This window comes from Manis javanica, chromosome 12 (assembly GCF_040802235.1).
Source record: "Manis javanica isolate MJ-LG chromosome 12, MJ_LKY, whole genome shotgun sequence".
Taxonomy (NCBI): domain Eukaryota; kingdom Metazoa; phylum Chordata; class Mammalia; order Pholidota; family Manidae; genus Manis; species Manis javanica.
Genome location: NC_133167.1, coordinates 1498147 through 1507092, shown reverse-complemented (window position 1 = coordinate 1507092; position 8946 = coordinate 1498147). Strand labels below are relative to the sequence as shown.

Here is an 8946-nt window from a genome sequence, read left to right as displayed (position 1 = left end):
ACTGAATTGATACAAAAGAATGTTTAACACTTATGTGCAAGGAATACTTATAACAGGATGCCTCCTTGTGTAACCACCCCCAGATCAAGCTGGAGCCCCACTGTGTGGGGGTCCAGAGCTCTTCCCTTCCCCACCAGGAGGCAACCGTCCTGAGTCTTGTATAATCCTCCCTTGTGGTTTTTGGTTTACTACATCATTGATTGTGACTCTAAATAATGTGTATTTAGTTTTGCGTGTTCTAAACTTCACATAAATAGAATCACACAGAATATATGCTTTGGAGACTTGCTTCCCAACTTTGCATAACATTATTGAGATTTGTCAAGAATGTGTGTTGAGCTGGAGTTAGTGCCCCAGGTACCATCCTGATGTCTCAGCTGATTGTGGGTAGCTTAGCCCCTCTGTAACTGATGCACACGTACGCTGTTGCAGTGAACAGGGTGGGAGCGTTCTCCTGTGCGCCTAGGCGGCTGTCTCCAATGCCAACACATTTTCCAGGGGCTTTTCCCTCAAACTCAGGTTTCCTGCCTGCCTCCGCACCCTGTGGGTGCAGGCCCAGGTCTCCCTACTGACCCTCGGAGCCCAGCACTGTGCCTGGCATCTAAGCAGCAGACTGTCTTTAAATACTAGTTGAGCAAATAAATGAACATGTGCTTGACCAAATAAATCTGGCGATTTCATCCAGTCCAGGCTTTCAGCATCTTTTAAATGCTGATGACGCAGTTTCTACATCACTCTCCTGAGCTCTCTCAGTGTTGGCCTGGTGTAACTAGCCATTTGTTGGACATCTCTGCCTGGACGTCCCCAGGCGCCTGACCCTCAGCCCGCTCAGCCGTGGTTGCCATATCCATCTGTCCCCTGAACCGCACACCACATCTCTCCACTCAGGCAGTCATTCTTTCTTCTTTCCAGCCACTCATCGCAAATATTTCAAATTGAACCCCAAATTTTGTGGATACTCCCTTAAATACTTGGTATGTGACTCTTCCTGCCAGCTTCCTTACCACCATCTCCTGCAGCACCGGCCGGGCGACCAGGCCGACTGCCATGTGAGGCCGCGCCTGCCGTGTTGCCCTTCTTGCCCCCCAGGACTGTGGCCGAATGGCAGTCAAATGCACCAGGAAACCCCTCATGCCTTTTGGTGTGCCCCTGCCCCCTGCCCCTTGCCCCAGTCAGGCCTTGCCCCGGGCCACCCTCCTCCCACTAGGAATTGTGAGTGTAATAAACCCTTCCATGCCATGTGCTTCTCCGGGTGTACTTCGGCCATGTTGGAATTTCCCTTGCAGACCCCACAAGGGGGATTTGCTTCCCCACTTACCACACACCTCTGAGTGGCCTCCTCATCCCACTTGCCCCAGTTCCGGGGGGCCGTGTGAGGTGGTGGCCGAGACTCAAAGCCGGTATGCGCTATTTTGTTCTTTCTTCATTGTCCACTGGTGGGTGAGCTTGGGAAGGTCACCCAGGGGGCTCCTGGTGGTCACCTCGCTCCACATCCTCCCAACCCACCCAGACTTCCTGAACTGGAAGCTTGAGCCCACGTTTCCCAGGTGGCCTCATATCGAGGTTGCTGCAGATCACCGGGTCCCTTGCAGAAGACGGGGCAGTGGGGACAGCTCCCGTGGGGCACAGCACCTGTTTCTTCAGTGGTCAAGCTTCCCGTGTCCAGTCACTAGCATTGTGGACCCCTCTGGCAGCGGCTGCTCCCCCCAGAGCCGAGTAGGGGGCTGTTTGTCCCCGGACTCCATCTTCGTCCCAAGGGTCCCAGCTGTGTGGTCCTCAGACTGCCATCTGTGTCTTGCAGGAATTCTGCAAACTAGCAAGTATTTCTTTCACTAGCCCTTCCCCATTTGAACCAGCTAGAGCAGACCCCACAGGCTGCAACTAAGACCCAGGCCCCGTCCCGTCACTTCACCGATCTGAACACCAGCTCCTCATGACAGGGGTGCGCCTGCTGTGGTCAGAGGAGGAACTGATGGGCTGATGTGAGAGATGAATGGTGGATGTTTAATATACCAAAGCTATTAGTCATTTTATTATTTGCAATAACTGTCCAGCAATTATTTCCATATTTTAAAACTTGTTTAGCTAAAGGCCGGTGTTGAGAGTTCACTGAGTAACCTGCAGAGCTGGACCCCAGACTGTCTGGTGGTGGATGGAGCTGTTGGGGCCTGCCGCAGGGCACACTGTCGGAGGCGCCCCAGGGCTCCACTAACGGCCGGCGGGGACATCTCTGAGATCTTATGAGCCTGGATTTGCCTTGTAAAAATGAATGTGGAGCTACTGCCTGAGAACTGTGTACTTAATCTGAAGCAGAGCGCATTGCCCATGGGTCACTTAGAAAGCTGATCACCTCAGCTTCTGGCTTCTGGCTTCCCATCCATTAAGAATTTCATTCTGCTTTATAACAGAAAACCACTTCCCACTGAATGTAAAATTTCATTTGTAAAAAGCCATTCTGGTTGACAGCTCCTTCATCTTCCCAAGGTGGTGGGGGTGGGACGTGCCCATGGATGTGAACACTTTAGTTTTAATGGCAAATGGTTTGAAGACACCGTAACCTATCATGCTTTCCCCTTGCTATGAGTTAAACTTGGGAAGGAACAGGCATTTCTGGTGGTGCATATTTATAGTAAAGAAAAACCACTGGATTTCTTCACAAAGAGGACTGTGTGACAGCTGGAGTCCCTCAGTCGGTCCCGCCATGCAGGACCCATTTTGCAGGTCATTCTTGTCCTGGCACTAGGGTCAGATGCTGGAAGCAGAGCTGGGCTCAGGCTCCTGGTGGGCCTCCTCTCCATGAAGAGTGCCCCTCAAAGATTGCCTTCAGCACATGTCTCAGGTTAAGGTGCATAGGAAGCATGGAAGATTATTTCTGCCTGGATTTTGGTGGGAGGCAGCAGGTGGGCACGCCGGAGCTGGTGAGGACTCTTGTGAAGTGATCTTTAGGCGTCAGGCTTCCAGTACTTTGTTTCATAAACAGAGTGAATACCCACATGGAGCCTGGACCTGGGGACGCAGAGGTGCGTGAGACATGTCCGTGGACACCTGGGAGGGTGGACCCCCGGAAGCCACTGCCTCATCCCCGAGGAGGGAAGGAATCCCTGACCTCTCAATTTCTGGAGGATCTGGGACTCACTGGATAAGCCAACTGCTTCTGGACCCTTGGTTACCCTCCCAGGGCGCCCTCTGCTCCAACCACCCATGAAGCCATTTCCGCACTGGGCTGCTGTCATTCCCCAGCCCACCCAGCCAATCTCTGGTCTCCAGAACCTCCGACCACAAGACTGGAGCTGTGGGGAAGTCCCCGAAGAGAGTCAGTCTCTGCTTTTGTGTCCCCGAGGTTCCACGAACCCACACACAGAATCTGCTTGGCGAGCAGTATGCACATTGCAGCTGAAAATCTTCTGGCTGGAACCCATTGTTGTGAGTGATTGAGCTTCATATTGTTTTGCCAACTCCCAAAATGGACAGATCCACGCGGAACTTGTTTTTCTTTGTTGTTGTCTAATAAAGCAGCAATCATATACCATGTGAGATAATGGAATGGTTGAATGCAGGCTTGAATTATTTTATTTTATGGAGTCTTAATTAGATTTGTAATGCAGAGCTCCTAAGTACCAAATGTTTGCTTAGATTTAATGAGACCTGCTATGGAGAGTTAGAGAATTGCAATTCTCCCATTAACTCAGCAATGATGCATATTGCAATGTTTAGCATACATCAAGCCACCAAAGATTCTCTTGACATGGGGGACCCAGCTCCTGTTTCTCCTTCTTCTCCAAGGTTTCCTCTTGGTTTTCTTTGCTTGATGGCTGGAGAAGAACCTTCATCTCAAAAGTTTTAATGGCTCACCATGCCCTCTGCACTGAGTTTGGTGGCATACCTGCCCGCTGCTGGGCAGCACCCAGATGTTCTCAGCCCCAGGTCCAGGTCTTCGGTGCATGTCACATCCCACTGTCCCCAGGTCATGCCTCCCTGGCAGCCCACCAGCAGGACCTGACAGACATGGGGTCAGAACACCCGTGGGTCAAAGCCAATGAGGGACGGGTTCTGTAAATAATTCTTGGCAGAGAATGTCTAAGCACCCAGTAGTGAATAATCTGCTTTATTAAAATGTAAGCCCGAGAGGCTATCCCTGAAACAACACTGCTCCAGCCACGTGCAGCCCAGTATGGGCTTCAGAGCGGGAGGGAGGAGGGTGGTGAGAGCTGGTGCCCCAGGGAGGAGCAGGAGACACGGAGGCAGTTTGGGGTCCAGTGCACAGGGGGATGCAGAGGTAGGTGGCGGTAACCCTCGCTCCCGGGCCCAAGCCGTGCATTCTGGTTCAAGGCGCCCTTCCTCGGCGCCCTGGGACTGTCACTTGAGGCCACCAGCCCATCCCCCTTCCAGCTGCACCCTCTCCGACCAGGCTGCTCAGCTCCTGGCTCCAGGTTCCCTGGGCATCTTCAGGCACTGACTGCGTGGCTCTCACACTGCCTGTGCTGGGTGCGGGGGACACTCCAGGAGGGGAGTCTGGGTGGGAAGATGCACATAGCCCCTCTGGGGTGTGGGGGCATGGGCAGTGATGAGGGAAGGGGTGGTAGCTCTTGAGGGGAGATTGTAAAGCACAGGGGCCACTGCCCTTAGTCCTGTGGGGGGTCCTGGGAACTAGAAGTGCACCCCAAATGGCAAGGGGTGGCCACACCTGCAGGGTTGCACCCACACCTGCACCCACACCTGCAGGGTTGCACCCACACCTGCAGGGTTGCACCCACACCTGCAGTCTTTGATAAAGGGTCGCCCGGCCACACTGCCTGCTGCAGGCCCGAGCTGGGCACCACGGGGCCAAGGGGGATGTGGAGCTTGGCCTGAAAAGTCAGGCTCGCAGGGCAAGATTTGGGGGGCTCTGTAGAAGGGGGCACTGGCTGCTGGCCTCAGGGCCCCCTCACCCCACCCACCTATCTCATGGGGCAGCCAGATAAAGTTCAGGATGCTCAGTTAAATGTCAACTTCAGTGAGACAGGAAATCAGCTCCTAGTGTAAAGATTTCCTGCACACCTTTTCTTTATTGGGAATTCACATAAAACTGAGTGTCCCGGGCTAGGCTGCTGAATCTGGGAACCCCATCCTGCTCTGAAGTCCTACCCTCCCTCCTCCTCCTGCCTGCCTTCAGTGGTTTCCTCCCAGGGTGCACGGCAACAGGTCCAGAGTGCTGATGACGCGGGACCGGGAGCCTGGCAGCGCCCAGCCCCGCCTGGACGCTCCTCCTGTAGCCCCAGTGGCCCTGTTCAGGCAACTCCCAGGAAGCCCCTGGCCTGTTGGGGGTGTGTTCTCGGCCTTGCTGTGGGGAGCTAAGGGGGCCTGACCCCCACTAGCTCTCAGGCACCCCCGGTGACCGTCTCCCATGGGCCACCTTCCTCAGAGCTCCCCGGGCACAGGAAGTCCTGCTGCCCCACTGCCCCTGAGTGCCACAGCCCGCCTGTGTCCTGAGGATGCACGGGGCGTGCAGCAGCTGCACCACCTGCTCCATCAGTGAGCAAATACGTGGGCCCCTGGCACCACCTGCATGCCACCAGTGCTCCAGGGTCTACGGCTCCAGCCACCAGCTTGGCTGGCACCTCATGACAGACCTGGAGCCAGGACCACCAGCTTAGCCACTCCATGATTCCTGCCCATCAGAAACTCTGAGAGATAATACATTTTTGCTGTTTCAAGCCGCCAGGTTTTGGGGACATTCGTTAGGCAGCAGTTGATAACTAGCCCACAGCCTCAAGAGTACTGGGCTCTGGCCACGCCTCCCCGTATCAGAGGCCACATTCTTATAGGCCATGGTCCTGGAGTGTGTGTCACACAGGCCCGTCCCTCATCCACCTGCCCCCTGAAGTCTCACCTTTGCCTGTCACTGCCTATCTGCCCCACCACGCTGGGGTCCTTCTGGACCAGCTGCCATTTCCCAGCATGCTCCCCTCCTCCTGTGCCCCTGAGATGCTGGCTTGGGCTGGAACGCCTCCACAGCCTTTCTGAGCCCCCACATGGCTGCGCCTCCAAGAGGCAGCCGCTCTGGCCTCCGAGGCCCCACAGCACATGGTACGGACCCCATGGCACCACCACCCCTGCTAAGATGCCTGTGGCCAGCGGGCTCCGTGGTCCCACATCCCTGCCTCCTGTCTTCGTGCCTGCTGAGTCTACAGGGATGACAGTCCCTCCGAGTCGAGCCTCGGGTGAGACTGTAGCCCAGGCCCACACGGCAACTGCAGGTCTGTGAGAACCAGGCTGGGCCGGGACGCACAACCCTCAGAGGCCGGAGCTGACGCCCGCACAGTGTCTTCAGCAGCTGGGTTCGTGCCGATCTGCTTTGCAACAGAGATGCCTTCCCGAGAACTGGGAGGAGGGCAGTGAGCTTGCTGGCCCCCGGCCGTCGGGCGGGTGACCCCTGGTGCAGTCGGGGTGCTCCTGTGGGACCTGGTCGGTCCTAGTCCTCATGGGCAGGCATGGCTCTCCGACTGAGCTCCGAGTCGGGACACAGGGACATGTGTGGCCTTTCTGGCAGTGCCACTCTGCATAAGTCACCTTCCTTAAGCTTTTGTTTTCCCATCTGTACCATGTGCCCACTCTGCGTCAGGAGCTTAGAACATTGCCTGGAAACTAGCAGTGACTCGGTCATGTCTGCTGAACCATCTGCCTCGTGTTTTATTTCTGTCTTACCGTGTCTGCGAGTAGGCGAGCGTCTTGGAACCGCCATTTGTAAGTGATGACAATGAAGCCTGGACACCACAGGGAAACCTGGATACTCAGAGGGAGGCGGAGAGGTGGGCAGCCATGGGCAGGGTCAAGGGTGACTAGGGCCGGACACACTCACCTTCCCGGCTCCTGTTTCACAGCCCCGCCAGCCCTGACCTGCCCCCTCCCCCACCAGCAGCCCGTGCCGCACATCCGAAGGGGCGGGACCACCCCCTCCTGCCTGGAAATTAAATACCCAGAAAACTAGCTGGAGGAGTCAGATGGAGCAATTACATCTTTTAAAGCAATGGAAGTGAGTGAATTGCCTGTAAATGTCAGAGACAAGCTCATATGAGAAGCCGGGGCAAGAGCTGCGATCACAGTGATCACAAGCGCGCTGAGAGGACAGAAGAGTCAGAGCCGGAAATCAAGGACGTCGCGCAGAGGCAGGCGGCTGAGCAGGGGTGGGGTTCAGAGCCTCTGTCTCCACGGAGCCAGGCCTGGGGGGCAGACTGCTGGGCGACTGGTGGGAAACGGCTGGTGGCTGGAATGCACTTACCCAGAGGAAGCCAGCGCCCTCCCCGTGAGGCCGGAAAGTTAAACGAGGAGTCGGAGTCGTTGGTCCGGCTGGAGAGCGGGCGGAGCTGCTCCAGGTGACCTGAAATACAGGCAAGAAATGCTGGCGGAGGGCATCACCTCTGTGCCCACCAGGACGGGAGGTGGTGGCGCCCTGGGCCTGCGTCTGCACCAGTACGGAGGGGCGACCCAGCCCTCCTTAGAGCCACAGCTCTGTGCCGGGTCCCGCGCCCCCGACCCTCGGAGGAAAGGTCCACCTGGCACCGCTGCAAACATGGCCCACACGTGGGAGTCACCAGGAAGCCGGGCTCTGACTCTGGGCCTGACCACAGGGCTGCGTGGGCCCGGCGGAGAGACTGCCTGTCCAGGCCTTGGCTTCTGCGTCCGCGATTCTCGGGACGCAGGGGCCGGGCTCCATCAGCTCTGTTGCTGCTTACGGGCGGCAGCCCTTCCCTGGGTGTGCCCTCTGAGCTCTGCGCCCTCCAGGGAATGAGGACGGCCTCGGGCCTGAGTACGTGCTGAAGAAGACATGCCTCTGCTCTCCCCGCAGATGGTAGGCCCGACCGCACCTCCTGAGTCACACGGGGAGCACTCCTTAGCGCAGTCACCTGAAATGCTGTGATTTGTTATTTTTTAAATGCCTTGTGCATGAGGTACATTCCGTTCACTGTGGTCTCCTCCCTCACAGCCACCCTGTGGGTTAGGGAAAATGAAGACGCAGGTGAAGAACATGAGCTGGGGACACTGGGGACTCGGTCCAGGGGGCAGAGCCAGGAGGCGGGTGTCTGAGCCGCAGACTTGGTTCCCACTTCCAGGCCCCGCTTCTGGCTGTCAGCAAGCTCAGACCCACTCAAGGCAATGGCCGGCCTGCTCGGGCGCCTTGCGCAGCCCATGTGCTCTCTGCAAGAAGCAGACCCCCTCCTGCCCTCTGCCCCGGGTACTGCGCTGGTGTTGGAACTGCCCCTGCAGCCATGGCTGCCCCTCACCCGCGGCCCAGGAGCCTCAGGCTGTGTTGGGTGCGAGCAGACCCTGAGACGTTCCACGTGTGCCGGGATTCATCAGAAAAAAGGCTTCCTTCCCTGGCTTTGCTTTCCAAGGACAGGCCCCCAGGACAGGGGTCTGAGAGGTGCCTCCTGGGCTGGTTCTGCTCACATGCACGGCCGGAGCGTAGGCCAGGAGCAGGGCCCTGTGCTGAGGACGGCGGCTCTGGTCTGGAGGAAGGGGGCCACGTGGTTTGTGCGGAGCAGGGCGGTGTGACCAGCAGGGGAGAGAAGCTAGCACGTATGCAACTTCAGCTATACGAAGAGGACGCTGCCCGTGAAGTGCTGACAATAATCATGTTAATGATATCGTGGCCCACATAATAGCTCCCAAATGTTCTGGGAAGAAATTGCACATCCAGACAGGTTCAAACCCTTAGAAGTTAATTATACGGAATCTGATCTCCTCCATATAGGGCCTTCCCATGCTTAGAGAGGGTGACAGCAAACTCGGAAGATTTTTAATCTCATACATACCCATCCTTCCAATTACGATATGTAAGAGATGCGGAGTTCCTCACACCAACAGTTTCGAGGTTAATTGTTCTCCAGTGAAGATTCACGTAGAAAAGAACTCTCTCACCTCCCAGCTCAACGTAAGCAGCTCAGAACAAACACTGCAGACGCCAGC

The 8946-nt window shown here is 56.4% G+C and overlaps 1 long non-coding RNA gene across 1 annotated transcript; it reads right to left on the bottom strand.

Moving 5' to 3' along the window:
• Window positions 1-4048: 4048 nt before the first annotated feature.
• LOC140844725 (uncharacterized) lies at window positions 4049-7787 on the bottom strand. The gene is made up of 3 exons (XR_012123204.1): window positions 7533-7787; window positions 6685-7357; window positions 4049-4512 (listed from the first exon to the last, which is right to left on the bottom strand). It is a non-coding gene; the product is annotated as an uncharacterized lncRNA (long non-coding RNA).
• Between the last annotated feature and the right edge of the window lie 1159 nt (window positions 7788-8946).